This window comes from Schistocerca piceifrons, unplaced genomic scaffold (assembly GCF_021461385.2).
Source record: "Schistocerca piceifrons isolate TAMUIC-IGC-003096 unplaced genomic scaffold, iqSchPice1.1 HiC_scaffold_294, whole genome shotgun sequence".
NCBI classification, from domain to species: Eukaryota; Metazoa; Arthropoda; class Insecta; order Orthoptera; family Acrididae; genus Schistocerca; species Schistocerca piceifrons.
In genome coordinates, this window is record NW_025728509.1 from 2,501 (window position 1) to 7,500 (window position 5,000).

General features: G+C 53.5%; 1 non-coding gene across 1 annotated transcript in view; it reads right to left on the minus strand.

The window, feature by feature from the left end:
- Window positions 1-1,054, minus strand: part of LOC124744459 — a 1,909-nt gene extending 855 nt beyond the window's left edge. Inside the window, exon 1 of the ribosomal RNA XR_007010771.1 lies at window positions 1-1,054. This exon is cut by the window's left edge and continues 855 nt beyond it. This is a non-coding gene — a ribosomal RNA (small subunit ribosomal RNA).
- Between the last annotated feature and the right edge of the window lie 3,946 nt (window positions 1,055-5,000).

Sequence of the window (5,000 nt, forward strand, 5' to 3'; positions counted from 1 at the left end):
ATACTTGGCAAATGCTTTCGCTTCTGTTCGTCTTGCGACGATCCAAGAATTTCACCTCTAACGTCGCAATACGAATGCCCCCGCCTGTCCCTATTAATCATTACCTCGGGTTCCGAAAACCAACAAAATAGAACCGAGGTCCTATTCCATTATTCCATGCACACAGTATTCAGGCGGGCTTGCCTGCTTTAAGCACTCTAATTTGTTCAAAGTAAACGTGCCGGCCCACCGAGACACTCAATAAAGAGCACCCTGGTAGGATTTCAACGGGGTCCGCCTCGGGACGCACGAGCACGCACGAGGCGGTCGCACGCCTTCGGCTCGCCCCACCGGCAGGACGTCCCACGATACATGCCAGTTAAACACCGACGGGCGGTGAACCAACAGCGTGGGACACAAATCCAACTACGAGCTTTTTAACCGCAACAACTTTAATATACGCTATTGGAGCTGGAATTACCGCGGCTGCTGGCACCAGACTTGCCCTCCAATAGATACTCGTTAAAGGATTTAAAGTGTACTCATTCCGATTACGGGGCCTCGGATGAGTCCCGTATCGTTATTTTTCGTCACTACCTCCCCGTGCCGGGAGTGGGTAATTTGCGCGCCTGCTGCCTTCCTTGGATGTGGTAGCCGTTTCTCAGGCTCCCTCTCCGGAATCGAACCCTGATTCCCCGTTACCCGTTACAACCATGGTAGGCGCAGAACCTACCATCGACAGTTGATAAGGCAGACATTTGAAAGATGCGTCGCCGGTACGAGGACCGTGCGATCAGCCCAAAGTTATTCAGAGTCACCAAGGCAAACGGACCGGACGAGCCGACCGATTGGTTTTGATCTAATAAAAGCGTCCCTTCCATCTCTGGTCGGGACTCTGTTTGCATGTATTAGCTCTAGAATTACCACAGTTATCCAAGTAACGTGGGTACGATCTAAGGAACCATAACTGATTTAATGAGCCATTCGCGGTTTCACCTTAATGCGGCTTGTACTGAGACATGCATGGCTTAATCTTTGAGACAAGCATATGACTACTGGCAGGATCAACCAGGGAGCTGCGTCAACTAGAGCTGAGCAGCCGGCCGCCCGGGAGTGTGTCCCGGGGGCCCGCGCGAACACGCAAGCGTCCGCTCAATCATTCTGCAAACAGGAGGAGGCTGAGCTCCCCTGCACAATACACCTCGAAACCCTCTCAGGTCCCGGCGGCGCGCAGCGCCGTCCCAAGTACTTGGTCGGGTTCGAGAGAGGCGCAATCGCCCGGAGTTAGGCGAGTAGACGCTTTCGGTGCGACCACCCGTGCTCCCAACTGAGCTTGCCGCTGCCGACAGAGGCCCGGGAGCGTGCTGTCGTGGCATTGCCGGCGGGAGACAACACGCGCCACCTACGGTGACCGGCAGCTCCAACGCCAGCGCCACAGAAGGACAAAAGCCCCACTTGGGTGCCGAAGCGAACTCTCCCAGCACAGCGCACGCGCCAACACATCCGCACAGCTGCGATACAAACCACCAGCGAGAACCGCTGGGGCGACCGAGCAGCAGACGGCGTCGCGGCGCCGAGCGCCGGGCGGCGGCGCATCCTCAACGCACACAGTCCTCAATCGGACCAGCACACTGAAGATGTCCACCGCGCTTCGCACCGGGCCCGCGAGGACCTACTTTGGCCGCACGGCGCCGCGCGCAGGGTGCGCCGGCGCGCAGCTGCGACGCCTGCCGCGTCCGTCGGCCGGCGCGCCTGCCACTGGCCGCCCCCACCAGCCGGCTGTAGCGCGTGCGCCCACGCACCGCGCGGCCAGCACGCCGGGAGGCGCCCCCTCACCGGCCGGGGACGGTCCCACCCAGCCACCGCCGCGTATCGCTTCACACCCAGATGCCGTTCAGTTTCGTCGGCATGGTGGGTATCGCTGGAACAACCGGTTCGTACCTCAACCTATCGTCGCCATCACCGATTCACCCCTAGCGAGAACAACCGCACCACAACAGGTTACCATTTGTTCATTTGCGTAACTTCACCAGAAAACGCAGGCGTCCATCGCCATTTGCAACTTCAACGATTATTGCATGCCTGTGTCAGGTGTCACGCCACACTACGTCTGCCCACATACACGCAACAAAATGTGCACGCCTAGACAATACGTGGAAGGTGGCCCCCGTACGTATGCGATGTCCATTGCTCGAACGACTGTCAACCGGCCTCTGTAGCATGTCGCAGATATGGAACGCGGTGCACCATGCCATCACGGTGTGTGAGGAGAGACGACTAGGTCCGAATACATCAACAGACAGCTCATGCTGATCGCCATCCACGGCGTCCGTTCCTCCCACACGTCTCTATGGCGTACCACACTGCAATCCAGCTCTCATAGGGAGACGACACGTAGCTGCGTGCACAATATTTGCACTGTATGGTCCGCCGTTTTTGGGCGCAGTCGTTGTACGGTCACACATGTGCCACGATGTATCATTCGGTACATAAGGACGAATGTGCAGTACAGATTGTGGTTTACGCGTACGACATTAGCGGACGGTTGACACAGGCCGCACCACAACGTAGCCTGAGTACGTCGCATGCGAAGGGCATTGAACATGCAAACTTCTCACCAACCAGCTTGCGAAGGCAGGGGGGCAAGGTGGGGACGTGGGGAGGGGCGGCATGTACGTCCTGCTGCCATCCACATTACAGTGTACAGCAGGAGCATGTGGAAAGTCAGCAAGACTTGCAAGGTGTTTAACATGAAGCGATACACAGGGGAGCGGGCAGTGCGAGTAGCGAACTATATTGCGAGGGTTGCGGGTGGGCAACACTACACTAATTGAACGAGTCGTATAACAATTACAGAGCAGGTTTAGGCGACAACATGGGTTACGTTAGGGGACAACGTGGGTTACGTTAGGGGACAACGTGGGTTACTTTAGGGGACAACGTGGGTTAGGTTAAGGCACAACGTGGGTTAGGTTAAGGCACAACGTGGGTTAGGTTAAGGCACAACGTGGGTTAGGTTAAGGCACAACGTGGGTTAGGTTAAGGCACAACGTGGGTTAGGTTAAGGCACAACGTGGGTTAGGTTAAGGCACAACGTGGGTTAGGTTAAGGCACAACGTGGGTTAGGTTAAGGCACAACGTGGGTTAGGTTAAGGCACAACGTGGGTTAGGTTAAGGCACAACGTGGGTTAGGTTAAGGCACAACGTGGGTTAGGTTAAGGCACAACATGGGTTAGGTTAAGGCACAACATGGGTTAGGTTAAGGCACAACATGGGTTAGGTTAAGGCACAACATGGGTTAGGTTAAGGCACAACATGGGTTAGGTTAAGGCACAACGTGGGTTAGGTTAAGGCACAACGTGGGTTAGGTTAAGGCACAACGTGGGTTAGGTTAAGGCACAACATGGGTTAGGTTAAGGCACAACATGGGTTAGGTTAAGGCACAACATGGGTTAGGTTAAGGCACAACATGGGTTAGGTTAAGGCACAACATGGGTTAGGTTAAGGTACAACATGGGTTAGGTTAAGGTACAACATGGGTTAGGTTAAGGTACAACATGGGTTAGGTTAAGGTACAACATGGGTTAGGTTAAGGTACAACATGGGTTAGGTTAAGGTACAACATGGGTTAGGTTAAGGTACAACATGGGTTAGGTTAAGGTACAACATGGGTTAGGTTAAGGTACAACATGGGTTAGGTTAAGGTACAACATAGGTTAGGTTAAGGTACAACATAGGTTAGGTTAAGGTACAACATAGGTTAGGTTAAGGTACAACATAGGTTAGGTTAAGGTACAACATAGGTTAGGTTAAGGTACAACATAGGTTAGGTTAAGGTACAACATAGGTTAGGTTAAGGTACAACATAGGTTAGGTTAAGGTACAACATAGGTTAGGTTAAGGTACAACATAGGTTAGGTTAAGGTACAACATAGGTTAGGTTAGGTTAGGTTAGGTTACACGTTGTTGTAAGGAAAGGTGTAGGGGGGGGGGGCGGGGGCGGCAGGTTCGTTGATAGTGATTATAGTAAGTGAATGCTTGTGACATGATCAGATTTGTCACGTCAGGATGCACCTTTGGCTTATTAGAGGCGGCGCTCCAATTCTATGCTTGTGTGAGACCTGTGTCTTTGACTCATGTCATTGTTTGTGCGCTGTGACAGGAGGTACTATTGTGATGTTGGGTGCACCGTTGTATAGGACATGTGTGGGTGTTGGTGCCTGGTCTGCGCAATGGTGGATGTCGAAAGGCTGGGATATTGTATTTTCCGCATGGACCTCCTGGTCTGGTTGTGATAGTGTGGATTGTGTAATGTGGCGGAGAAGATGCACTGGATGTTGTTCCATGCTGGTGCTTACATATTGTATGTGCGCCTGTTAGAAGCAGAGAGTGGTGCGTGATCAGAGTGTCTGGCTGACGTGTGGTTCCCATTGTGGGCAGACTCTTTCAGCATGTATACGGACAGTTGTGTATATTTGCTGTAGTTTGATGGCTCTGCATTGATTACTAATCAGCGCCGTGTGTACGGGTAATCTGGTTCCAGTCCAAAATGTTCCATCTGTGTACATTAGTGACAAAGACTCCCCCCATGCAGTGGGGCTCGGTCTGTTATAGCTCTTCCGCGTAATATATTTGCCCCACGTTTTTGCGACTGCGAGTGCGAGTGCAACGCGCATGGGGACCGACATGCTGATGGCTCGGTATCGGACGCCGTACAGTGAGCAACGCGATCGCGTCTCTCGCTCGTAAGTGGTACAGGTCGCGGCTCATGTATAGGGACAGCGGGAATGTCGCATATTGGAAATAACTCTTCATGAAACGCAAGTTATAGGGGTGGATTGCACTTTACGAGTGCGGGAAACTTCCGCCGTTCATCCGCTGGAGGTGCGCGTGTGGCGGTTGGGGTGGTGCACGAACGGGTGCGGGTGGAGTCATTGCCGGTCCACGGCTTCGTGCGGCAGAGCCACTGGAGATTGGGTGCTATGGTCGACAGAGGCTGCAGGCTTTGTGGGTGGCGTCGA